This window comes from Schistocerca cancellata, chromosome 6, assembly GCF_023864275.1.
Source record: "Schistocerca cancellata isolate TAMUIC-IGC-003103 chromosome 6, iqSchCanc2.1, whole genome shotgun sequence".
Classification (NCBI taxonomy): Eukaryota; Metazoa; Arthropoda; class Insecta; order Orthoptera; family Acrididae; genus Schistocerca; species Schistocerca cancellata.
In genome coordinates this window covers 542,905,654-542,919,143 of record NC_064631.1, presented here as the reverse complement: position 1 = coordinate 542,919,143, position 13,490 = coordinate 542,905,654, and the positions used below count along the sequence as shown (strand labels likewise).

Below are 13,490 nucleotides of genomic sequence, written 5' to 3'. Positions count from 1 at the left end.
CAGACCGCCTTGCAACTTGTACCGCATTAAGATGTCGCATCGTATGTGCTTGGATGAATACAAAGTCCATAAATGACAATTGCAATCTGTGTACCTCGCTAGCAAACACTGTGACACCGGCACTCACTTCCTTTGGAGGAGTCACCTGGCACTGAAATGCATAACACAACCAATAGATGACGAATGATTTCAATTGTTGCCTAGAATGAAAGCGAAGATCTCATGCCATGCAATGACACAACAGGTACCGCCGGTATCAAAACAAATTTAACATATCGCACGTCGGTACAAGTATTCCCCTTAATTTTTTCAACAGTGTATCTGTGGCCGTGTCACCCCACGAAAGCAGGCACCTTTGCAGGACTAGCGACTTATTGTCATACTCGCACTGCCGTGTGTGGCTCTGGCAGGCAGGTGAGCACTTCTGGCTTTCGTGTGCAAGGGTGGCCCCAGTAGCTTCACTGTGTAGGCCACTCGAATGACGCTGGTATGAGGGGGATGGCTGATAGAGGCCCATACACAGCATTCCTCCTTCGAATGATGAGCGGATGTGGCACATCTCTAAGTTTCAGAATGGTTCGCCTCTCTTTCAGCAGCTCGAGGAACCAGCGCACCTGAACTGCTGTTGTCGATGTCAGTAGATATAGGCACCTATGTCGGAGGTGAAAGAAGAGGGCTGGCCTCGTTTGAATCTGGAAGCTACGTGACCTCTTGAGGCGGTGGCAGGAAACAGGAGGAGGGTTGTCCAACTCTGAAACAAATACACTCCTGGAAATGGAAAAAAGAACACATTGACACCGGTGTGTCAGACCCACCATACTTGCTCCGGACACTGCGAGAGGGCTGTACAAGCAATGATCACACGCACGGCACAGCGGACACACCAGGAACCGCGGTGTTGGCCGTCGAATGGCGCGCTAGCTGCGCAGCATTTGTGCACCGCCGCCGTCAGTGTCAGCCAGTTTGCCGTAGCATACGGAGCTCCATCGCAGTCTTTAACACTGGTAGCATGCCGCGACAGCGTGGACGTGAACCGTATGTGCAGTTGACGGACTTTGAGCGAGGGCGTATAGTGGGCATGCGGGAGGCCGGGTGGACGTACCGCCGAATTGCTCAACACGTGGGGCGTGAGGTCTCCACAGTACATCGATGTTGTCGCCAGTGGTCGGCGGAAGGTGCACGTGCCCGTCGACCTGGGACCGGACCGCAGCGACGCACGGATGCACGCCAAGACCGTAGGATCCTACGGAGTGCCGTAGGGGACCGCACCGCCACTTCCCAGCAAATTAGGGACACTGTTGCTCCTGGGGTATCGGCGAGGACCATTCGCAACCGTCTCCATGAAGCTGGGCTACGGTCCCGCACACCGTTAGGCCGTCTTCCGCTCACGCCCCAACATCGTGCAGCCCGCCTCCAGTGGTGTCGCGACAGGCGTGAATGGAGGGACGAATGGAGACGTGTCGTCTTCAGCGATGAGAGTCGCTTCTGCCTTGGTGCCAATGATGGTCGTATGCGTGTTTGGCGCCGTGCAGGTGAGCGCCACAATCAGGACTGCATACGACCGAGGCACACAGGGCCAACACCCGGCGTCATGGTGTGGGGAGCGATCTCCTACACTGGCCGTACACCACTGGTGATCGTCGAGGGGACACTGAATAGTGCACGGTACATCCAAACCGTCATCGAACCCATCGTTCTACCATTCCTAGACCGGCAAGGGAACTTGCTGTTCCAACAGGACAATGCACGTCCGCATGTATCCCGTGCCACCCAACGTGCTCTAGAAGGTGTAAGTCAACTACCCTGTCCAGCAAGATCTCCGTATCTGTCCCCCATTGAGCATGTTTGGGACTGGATGAAGCGTCGTCTCACGCGGTCTGCACGTCCAGCACGAACGCTGGTCCAACTGAGGCGCCAGGTGGAAATGGCATGGCAAGCCGTTCCACAGGACTACATCCAGCATCTCTACGATCGTCTCCATGGGAGAATAGCAGCCTGCATTGCTGCGAAAGGTGGATATACACTGTACTAGTGCCGACATTGTGCATGCTCTGTTGCCTGTGTCTATGTGCCTGTGGTTCTGTCAGTGTGATCATGTGATGTATCTGACCCCAGGAATGTGTCAATAAAGTTTCCCCTTCCTGGGACAATGAATTCACGGTGTTCTTATTTCAATTTCCAGGAGTGTATTATAAAAATTTGAGAGTCTGGTGCGCTTTGAGGGTGTACCTGGTTGATGCGTTTGCAGCAGGTGGAGCCGTCTTTAAGTTTCACTTCTAACATGGACTGACACAACAGACGTGTGACCCAGTATTGGTGGCCATCGGAGGCGACAAGCGCCCAGATATCCTGTGGAAGAGTGACTGCCGAGAAAGGATGTGTAGTTTGGTCAGATGAAGGATGACGAGTTGCAAACGTTGTTGCCTACCCTGCAGTTTCTCAGTAGGGCTAATTTCATCTTGTGGGGTGGAGCGATAGGGGGCTAGAAACCGCGCCAGCGGTCCGTCCAGAGCGTTATGGTGGCACAGCTTCGCTAGTTGCAATTTCAAGGTGCAGACAAACCTTTCCGTGAGCCTGTTGGCTACTGGATGGAAGGGTGTCGTATGTCATAGTTGGAACAGAAAGTGGAAACTTCAAAGGATATGAACGGGGAGCCATCATCGTTGGCCATGGCTTCTGGATGCCCTTTGATGGAAAACATGCGAGCCAGTGTTTGAATTCTTTGAGCGGAGGACGTCGACAACATGCACGAAATATAGGGTAACGCATATCCCATAAAAGAGCTCGCAAAATCTAAATCTCTCCAGGGGAAATATCGCCAAGCTGGCGCTCCCTGTTTAGTCTGACAAGTGTTGTACGCTGCAACCATATTGGCAATGCCACTGTTAACTCTCCTTACTTGTTGCCTAAGCGGTAGCTTGACTAGAATGTGTTCCTCGTGAAAGAGTGACAATATGCGTGTGGGACTATTACACAGATGCAATCATTATTCACCTGTAGTAATAGGATGCATTTAAGAGTGGATAGTTCGATACCAGAAGGTCTGTACTCTTATTTCCAGGTGGTATACTTCTTTGCAAACTGTTGAACAACCGTGGTCCTCTAGATGGAGTACTCAGAGGATCAGTGGGCAATGACTGCCACATCAGAAGGGATAGTGGTCACTGTTTCTTCTGCTGCAGTATGCATGTAGAACCAGACCTCTGGTGTAACGTCGAATGCTGGTTTTGTCCCAGTAGTAGTTGGGAAAGGATATTAGGGTTTGTATGTTGGGCTGTGGAATGATACTTGATGTTGTGGCAGTATCTAGACGAAAAAAACCCACTGCTGGAGATGTTGAGTCGCCCTGTTTGGAATATTCGAGTCAGCCTCGAACAATGGAAAAAGAGATTTATGATGATCAATTACGAGTGAAAAGTGTCTGCTGCACAAGTAGTCATGGAACTTCGTCAGGGCAAAAACAATAGCCAGGTCCTCCTCCTCTATCTGGCTGTAGCTGCATTGCACCTGCGTTAATGTTTTGGAGATGAACGTTATAGTGCGTTCCCCCTTGTCAGCTTCAAGAGACAGGATTGCACCCAAGCCATAGTCTGATGCGACAGATGCCACAATCAGTGACATGGACAGATCATAGACTGTATGGCATGTTGGACGAACAGAGCTTATTTTAGAGCCTGAAAACACTTGTCACATGCAAGAGTCCAGTTGCATTTGACATTTTTCCACAGTAACTGATGGAGGGGTTCTGCTATGGCTGCTGCGTGTGTAAAGACATTGCTTTCCCCGAAAGTCGATAATATTTTTTTTCGATAATATTTTTTTTTCTTTTGTGCATTACCTTGTCATAGTACGTATGTAACATTTATTTCAACTATTCTTTATTTGTTAATACGTCACATTCTTTCTTCATTCACTTTGCTACTGTTTTATATTTTATATTGCACAAATATGAATGTTCTGGTTCTATATGATTTGTAAATGTTTATATACGAAGACAGTAACTTGTTCTCGAAAGAACAGTTACTGTTGATCACAGTGCAGCTTTTCCTCTTGAATAAATGATGACTGACAACGACAGCTGCCGACAGGTGTTGTTGATATACCTCGATGTGGACAGCTGAAAATGTGTGCCCCGACCGGGACTCGAACCCGGGATCTCCTGCTTATATGGCAGACGCTCTATTTACCTGAGCCACCGAGGACACAAATGAATAGCGCGACTGCAGGGACTTATCCCTTGCACGCTTCCCGCGAGACTCACATTCCCAACTGTCCACAATTCTACATATGTATTGTACCTTATAGACATTTGCCCACCCACTCATTACTCGCGCATGCTTTGGCGATTCACGTAAGAGTTTGGAGCAACCTGTGCGGGAATCGCCAAAGCGTGCGCGAGTAATGAGTGGGTGGGTAAATGTCTATAAGGTACTATACATATGTAGAATTGTGGACAGTTGGGAATGTGAGTCTCACGGGAAGCGTGCAAGGGATATGTCCTTGCAGTCGCGCTATTCTTCTGTGTCCTCGGTGGCTCAAGTGGATAGAGCGTCTGCCATGTAAGCAGGAAATCCCGGGTTCGAGTCCCGGTCGGGGCACACCTTTTCAGCTGTCCACATCGAGGTATATCAACAACACCTGTCGGCAGCTGTGGTTGTCAGTCATCATTTATTCCAGGGAAAAGCTGCACGGTCATCAACAGTAACTGTTCTTTCGAGAACAAGTTACTGTCTTCGTATATATAGTTAAAAGGCTACCCAGCCATTGACCTTCGTCTGTGCGAATGCGCACATGTTGCCGAAACTCTTACGGGAATCGCCAAAGCGTGCGCTAGTAATGAGTGGGTGGGCAAATGTCTGTAAGGTACAATACATATGTAGAATTGTGGACAGTTGGGAATGTGAGTCTCACGGGAAGCGTGCAAGGGATAAGTCCCTGCAGTCGCGTTATTCATCTGTGTCCTCGGTGGCACAGGTGGGTAGAGCGTCTGCCACGTAAGCAGGAGATCCCGGGTTCGAGTCTCGGTCGGGGCACACATTTCCAGCTGTCCACATCGAGGTATATCAACAACACCTGTCGGCAGCTGTGTTTGTCAGTCATAATTTATTGTAAATCTTTGGTAAGGGTAGGAGAAGTACTGTGTCAAAGAGAGAGCGAACGACTATCGATAGAGAGAGTGCGAGTTGTTGTGGTACGTGGCCGGTTTCCTTTACCGAGAAACCTCGATTCTCGGCAAATTTCTGGATTCTGGGTCGACGGAAAGTACGCTATAGGTTTCGATGAGTGAGCTTGAGAGTATCAAAATATGTCACATAAATGGCCATATCTTTTGATTGCATTGACTTAGAAGCTGCTATTTTTTACCCCGCCAAGGGACCATAAACGTTAGTATGCGACATAAGTCTGAACTTGATACGTGGACATGTTACTGAGTAAAAGAGGTCTTAACAGATGGATAAAAAGGTAGTCGAATAAAAAATGACAAAAAATGTTTCTTCCGTGTGATGTAGTTACGAAGTAACAATTGTAGGATTTTTCCTTTGTCGGCCGGAGTGGCCGTGCGGTTCTAGGCGCTAAAGTCTGGAACCGAGCGACCGCTACGGTTGCTGGTTCGAACCCTCCCTCGGGCATGGATGTGTGTGATGTCCTTAGGTTAGTTTGTTTTACTTAGTTCTAAGTTCTAGGCGACGGATGACCTCAGAAGTTAAGTCGCATAGTCCTCAGAGCCATTTGAACCATTTTTCCTTTATTTGTACTTTGAAATCTTGCTTCTTGGCAACACCATGGGTGTCGGTCAACAGGAAATACTCTATGTGTTTGGAAGGAAGGAAGGTAGGAGGGAAGATTAGAGGGTAACGTCCCCTCGACATCGAGGTTGTTAGAGATGGAGCACAGGACGGGAATGTTTCAAGGACGGGGAAGCAAATCGGCCATGCCCTTTCAACGGAATCATACCGGGATTTGCCTACTGCGATTTAGACAAATCACAGAAAACATAAATCTGGATGGCCGGAACCGGATTTGAAGCGTCGTCTTCCCGAATGCGAGTCCAGTGTTCTAACCATTGCGTCACATCGCTCGCCCCTAAAGGTTTTGTCGAGTGAGGTTGCGAGTATTAAAATACATGATAAATAGCCGTATCTTTTGACTACATTACCTTAAAAGCTTAAAAGTTTCACACCACGAAGCGACTGTAGATCTTAATATGTGACATAAATTTCAACTTCATACGTCCACCTGTTCGTGAGAAAAAAGATTTTTTAAGACTCGGACAGAGAGAGACAGACAGACAGACGGATAACAAAGTGTTCCTATAAGAGTTCCTTTTTCCTGACTGAGGTAACTTAAACTTTTGTGTTCTGCCTGACGGCAGGTCTGATCATGGGGGAGCCTCATCAGAGAAGTCCACCGCATGAGCGTCTAGCGAAGTGATTCCAGTTTCCCGTTGCCTTCCACTGATGATGATGAAATGATAATGAGGACAAGACAACACCCAGTCCCTCAGCGGAGAATATCTCCGGCCCAGCCGGGAATCGAACCCGAGCCCCTTGGCTTCACAGACCGCCGTGCTGACCACGCAGCTATCGGGGTGGACTGACTGAGGTACGAAACACGAAAAATGAATGAATACGAATGTAGCCTATATTTTGAAGAAATTAATAAATTTAATAACGATAATTGGTCTTCCAGAAAGAGGCACATGCAGTGGGCGAACATTAGTTCATGGTGTCAATTTTGGATATGAAGTCGACACTCAAACCACTGACAAACGTTAAGAACGCCCGGCAGCCTCTCAAATACACTCCTGGAAATTGAAATAAGAACACCATGAATTCATTGTCCCAGGAAGGGGAAACTTTATTGACACATTCCTGGGGTCAGATACATCACATGATCACACTGACAGAACCACAGGCACATAGACACAGGCAACAGAGCATGCACAATGTCGGCACTAGTACAGTGTATATCCACCTTTCGCAGCAATGCAGGCTGCTATTCTCCCATGGAGACGATCGTAGAGATGCTGGATGTAGTCCTGTGGAACGGCTTGCCATGCCATTTCCACCTGGCGCCTCAGTTGGACCAGCGTTCGTGCTGGACGTGCAGACCGCGTGAGACGACGCTTCATCCAGTCCCAAACATGCTCAATGGGGGACAGATCCGGAGATCTTGCTGGCCAGGGTAGTTGACTTACACCTTCTAGAGCACGTTGGGTGGCACGGGATACATGCGGACGTGCATTGTCCTATTGGAACAGCAAGTTCCCTTGCCGGTCTAGGAATGGTAGAACGATGCGTTCGATGACGGTTTGGATGTACCGTGCACTATTCAGTGTCCCCTCGACGATCACCAGTGGTGTACGGCCAGTGTAGGAGATCGCTCCCCACACCATGATGCCGGGTGTTGGCCCTGTGTGCCTCGGTCGTATGCAGTCCTGATTGTGGCGCTCACCTGCACGGCGCCAAACACGCATACGACCATCATTGGCACCAAGGCAGAAGCGACTCTCATCGCTGAAGACGACACGCCTCCATTCGTCTCTCCATTCACGCCTGTCGCGACACAACTGGAGGCGGGCTGCACGATGTTGGGGCGTGAGCGGAAGACGGCCTAACGGTGTGCAGGACCATAGCCCAGCTTCATGGAGACGGTTGCGAATGGTCCTCGCCGATACCCCAGAAGCAACAGTGTCCCTAATTTGCTGGGAAGTGGCGGTGCGGTCCCCTACGGCACTCCGTAGGATCCTACGGTCTTGGCGTGCATCCGTGCGTCGCTGCGGTCCGGTCCCAGGTCGACGGGCACGTGCACCTTCCGCCGACCACTGGCGACAACATCGATGTACTGTGGAGACCTCACGCCCCACGTGTTGAGCAATTCGGCGGTACGTCCACCCGGCCTCCCGCATGCCCACTATACGCCCTCGCTCAAAGTCCGTCAACTGCACATACGGTTCACGTCCACGCTGTCGCGGCATGCTACCAGTGTTAAAGACTGCGATGGAGCTCCGTATGCCACGGCAAACTGGCTGACACTGACGGCGGCGGTGCACAAATGCTGCGCAGCTAGCGCCATTCGACGGCCAACACCGCGGTTCCTGGTGTGTCCGCTGTGCCGTGCGTGTGATCATTGCTTGTACAGCCCTCTCGCAGTGTCCGGAGCAAGTATGGTGGGTCTGACACACCGGTGTCAATGTGTTCTTTTTTCCATTTCCAGGAGTGTACATGCCACGGCTGGGAAATTGCATCTCGTTAAAAGTCACCTGTGAGTTCTTCCCAGTCGCCAATCTATACTAGTATTCAAAAGGTGGCTTTCTGACCGCTAAAGACCGTTTTCAGCAAAGCGCAAGATCGTTTTGATGCGTTTGGGAAATTTGTCGCTATCAAACTCTGCGCTTTAGATGCCATTCAACTAAGCTTTGCGAAGAAATTGATTAATGATGTGATTTTCGAAGCTGATGGTGGCAGTTTATGTATTTGTATGCCAAGTGCCTTCTCATTATCGCGAATTTCTGCGGTTCCCTAACTTCTTGGCAACTATTGTGCTTCTCCGACATCTAACAGTTCATAATCTACGACGCTGACACACCATACAACCTCAGTTCGTTCATAGACTTCTCAACGATAACTTCAACAAAGACTATTCTCATAACGAACTGTAGAGAAAAACACGTTACGCTTTAGCCAACGACTTTGCCTCGTTGAATGCAATGATTCTCGTTAGATCACCGAAGTTAAGCAATGTCGTGCGTGGCCAGTATTTGTATGGGTAGCTGTCTGGGTACGCCACGCTCTGTTTGCAGCTTTCCCTTTGCCTTTCCAGAAGAGGGGGTGAGGGGGGCAGGCGGGTGGCGTACATTTTATGAATCACGAGACTTTGAACCAATGTCCTGGGTTAAATCCCAAAGCTCTCCACAGTGTCTCACGAAGTGCTGATCAGGCCGCCGGATGGGGACATTAAGCTTGGCTTCCCCTGGGTGTTATTCCAGAGGAGTAGGCTACGTGCCAGAGCTCCCTTCTTCATCATAAAACACAAACGTGACACCACACTACGCAGCCCATTACAGAAGCACCGGCCATGGTGTGCCAAACGGCAAGCAGTTGACACGTGCAGGCCGAGGCTCGGCCTGTCTTCGTTTTGCTCGGTCCTTCTAGGAAGTGGCAACGGCCTTGCCACAGTGGATACACCGGTTCCCGTCAGATCACCGACGTTAAGCGCTTTCGGGCGTGGTCGGCACTTGGATGGGTGACCATCCGGGCCGTCATGCGCTGTTGCCATTTTCCGGGTGCACTCGGCCTCGTGATGCCATCTGAGGAGCTACTCGACCGAATATTAGCGGCTCCAGTCAAAGAATACCATCATAACGACTGGGAGAGCAGTGTGCTGACCACACGCCCCTCCTACCCGCATCCTCAGCTGAGGATGACACGGCGGTGGGATGGTCCCGATGGGCCACTTGTGGCCTAAAGACGGAGTGCTTCTAGGAAGTATGCGGTACAGCACGACATTTTATTTATTACTGCGGTGTGACATTTTTCGATCGGCAAGACTGTCTTCAGGTTCGACAGAAACGTGGTGTCAGCGCTGTTAGTACTCCGCTATTTGTTCGTGGTATGACGGATTTTCACAGGCCCAGTGGCTCTTTGCGCAGAAAGAGGCAGGCTACTGATCTACTTCACAAGGTTTGAGAATGAATGGGAGTGGCCGAAGAGAGGTATGGCAATTCCCAGTGTGTATTATACAGATGCTTAGTCGGCGAGGGCTGCAAATTTGCTTCGAAACGACATGCAGAAAGAATTTAAAGACTTATTTGACAAAGAATGAGCAAAAAATTACAATGATCAATAGACAGTGTTCATTGTTCTATTCATCAAAGAGCTCTTTCTGTAGCCGGCCGTGGTGGCCGATTGGTTCTAGGCAATTCAGTCCGGAACCGCGTGAGTGCTACGGCCGCAGGTTCGAAACCTGCCTCGGGCATGGATGGGTGTGATGTCCTTAGGTTAGTTAGGTTTAAGTAGTTCTAAATTCTGGGGGACTGCTGACCTCAGATGTTAAGTTCCATAGTGCTCAGAGCCATTTGAACCAAGATCTTTCTGTTAAATTTGTAGGCATGGAACACGTGAAGAAAGTGAACCGAATTTCTGAAGTCGCATGCATTATTCCACTGTCTATTGCAACGGTTTTCTTTGGAACTGAACAAGAAATAAGTGTTTATGCAGGGTGAACATTAATAAAACCGACAAACTGCAGGGACGGATACCCAACTGGAAATGGAGGAAATAAGGTCCTATGAATGTGTGTCCGGAAACGGACGGTGTGTGTGCAACGACAACTAGTCGTCCCAGAACACAGTACAGAGCCGCATCGCATCCATGTCGCAACAGATGTTCAAAGTGGTCTCCATGGAATGCAATGCACGCGTTCACACATAGCGTAATGGACTGCCACACTCTTTACATGTTCTGGCTTCTCTCTGAATAACGTCACAGGCATCGTGAAGGCGCTGTTGAAGGGTGTGCACATCAGGAACTGGTTCCCCTATACAACGCTTTTCAGCTGCCTTCAGATGTAAAAATCCAGGATGTTTGAAAGTCCGGTGATCTAGAAAGCCATGCTACATGGCCTCCGCGTCCTATCCAACGTCCGGGTAAGATGCTGTTGAGGTGTCGGAGACTGTAATGCGGAAGTGATGTGGTGCTCCGTCATGCAGCAACCACATAACCTGTCGCATTGCCAAACGCACATTCTCAGGCATCCCAGGAAAACCAGGTACATTCGTCGGTCGAGGCGTTGTGGAATAATAACAGGGCCAAATACACTCCTGGAAATTGAAATAAGAACACCGTGAATTCATTGTCCCAGGAAGGGGAAACTTTATTGACACATTCCTGGGGTCAGATACATCACATGATCACACTGACAGAACCACAGGCACATAGACACAGGCAACAGAGCATGCACAATGTCGGCACTAGTACAGTGTATATCCACCTTTCGCAGCAATGCAGGCTGCTATTCTCCCATGGAGACGATCGTAGAGATGCTGGATGTAGTCCTGTGGAACGGCTTGCCATGCCATTTCCACCTGGCGCCTCAGTTGGACCAGCGTTTGTGCTGGACATGCAGACCGCGTGAGACGACGCTTCATCCAGTCCCAAACATGCTCAATGGGGGACAGATCCGGAGATCTTGCTGGCCAGGGTAGTTGACTTACACCTTCTAGAGCACGTTGGGTGGCACGGGATACATGCGGACGTGCATTGTCCTGTTGGAACAGCAAGTTCCCTTGCTGGTCTAGGAATGGTAGAACGATGGGTTCGATGACGGTTTGGATGTACCGTGCACTATTCAGTGTCCCCTCGACGATCACCAGTGGTGTACGGCCAGTGTAGGAGATCGCTCCCCACACCATGATGCCGGGTGTTGGCCCTGTGTGCCTCGGTCGAATGCAGTCCTGATTGTGGCGCTCACCTGCACGGCGCCAAACACGCATACGACCATCATTGGCACCAAGGCAGAAGCGACTCTCATCGCTGAAGACGACACGTCTCCATTCGTCCCTCCATTCACGCCTGTCGCGACACCACTGGAGGCGGGCTGCACGATGTTGGGGCGTGAGCGGAAGATGGCCTAATGGTGTGCGGGACCGTAGCCCAGCTTCATGGAGACGGTTGCGAATGGTCCTCGCCGATACCCCAGGAGCAACAGTGTCCCTAATTTGCTGGGAAGTGGCGGTGCGGTCCCCTACGGCACTGCGTAGGATCCTACGGTCTTGGCGTGCATCCGTGCGTCGCTGCGGTCCGGTCCCAGGTCGACGGGCACGTGCACCTTCCGCCGACCACTGGCGACAACATCGATGTACTGTGGAGACCTCACGCCCCACGTGTTGAGCAATTCGGCGGTACGTCCACCCGGCCTCCCGCATGCCCACTATACGCCCTCGCTCAAAGTCCGTCAACTGCACATACGGTTCACGTCCACGCTGTCGCGGCATGCTACCAGTGTTAAAGACTGCGATGGAGCTCCGTATGCTACGGCAAACTGGCTGACACTGACGGCGGCGGTGCACAAATGCTGCGCAGCTAGCGCGCCATTCGACGGCCAACACCGCGGTTCCTGGTGTGTCCGCTGTGCCGTGCGTGTGATCATTGCTTGTACAGCCCTCTCGCAGTGTCCGGAGCAAGTATGGTGGGTCTGACACACCGGTGTCAATGTGTTCTTTTTTCCATTTCCAGAAGTGTATGTCTCCACCAAGAAACTCTGCCCAAACATTGATGCTGCACCGATGCTGATAAGAGGCTCAACCATTCCCCGAGGTTTGTCTGTAGCCCACAGATGACGATTATGCAGATTGATGATGGTGGTTCTGGTAAAAGCTGCTTCGTCGGTAAAGACATCTAATGAGGGAAATCCCATAATTGTGATAGTCTGGTCCAAAAACCATCGACAAAATCCTCCTGTAGAGGGAAAGTAGCTGTTCATAATCCTTGCACACGCTGCTGGTTATAGGGATAGTAGCGGTTGTCATGCAGGGTACACATGATCGTACTTTGGAATTCTCCATGTTGTCGGGCCACTTGCCTGGAGCTTGTACTAGGGTTCGTTTCAACATCCTGTAGCACCCGGTCCTCCGGTGTACGCACTGTCTGCCGCCTTCCTGCACGTTCTTCCGTCTGAAAGGACCCATAATCACACAAACGCCCAAAAACAGCTTGAAATGTTGTGTGATGTAGTTGGTGGGTGTGAGAGTGCTTGTTTTGGTACAGGCGTGTTGCCTCTCAGCCGTTTCCATATGCTTGGCCGTACATAAAGACCACTGCGGCTTGAGCCCGCCATGAATTTCGGACTAGTCTGTCGCTTACAGTATGCTGCGTCAGTCACGCAGCCTGCAGCACGCAAGGAACGAACGGCGCGTCGTCTGAGGAACTTAATTCGTCAGTGCCATCTACTCTGTTAACGATGCATTTTCAGACTCATGTTCATAGCACATTTTTTCCTCCATTTCCTATCAGGAATCCGTCCCTACTGTTTGTCGGTTTTATTAATGTTAACCCTACATACTGCTGCAAAGTACGTTGTTTAAATCAAGGGGCATGCCTGGAAGGACTTTTCGATTTAAAACCCGCTATTCTTGAATTTATGAACGAAAAAGGAGTGCAGGAACGAAAATTAGAACATTCGGAAGGGATTGCAGGCCTCGCATTTTGAATGGGCTTGACTGCACACTGCGCACAGTGCGACATTGCAAGGCAAGAAATAACCTATTTCTTGTTTGATGAGGACGCATTTAAGAACGCAATCGAATTGTAGAATACAATCTAATTCCCTAAGGTCACTAGCGGTAAAGAAAACATTAGGTTTGAAGAATTCGTTATGGTCAAGGAAGACTTGCAAGGATAGTTTTCTCAACGTCTTACGTTTGTTTTCGAATTGTTTTCGAGACTGTTTGCCGTTTGAGCTGAAAACGCCCTTGGGCATGTGCAGTGATT

At 50.1% G+C, this 13,490-nt stretch overlaps 1 pseudogene; it reads left to right on the top strand.

Annotated features, from left to right (window-relative positions):
* The first annotated feature begins 9,160 nt into the window (after nucleotides 1–9,160).
* Nucleotides 9,161–9,278, top strand: LOC126089711 (5S ribosomal RNA; annotated as a pseudogene).
* The last annotated feature ends 4,212 nt before the right edge of the window (nucleotides 9,279–13,490 follow it).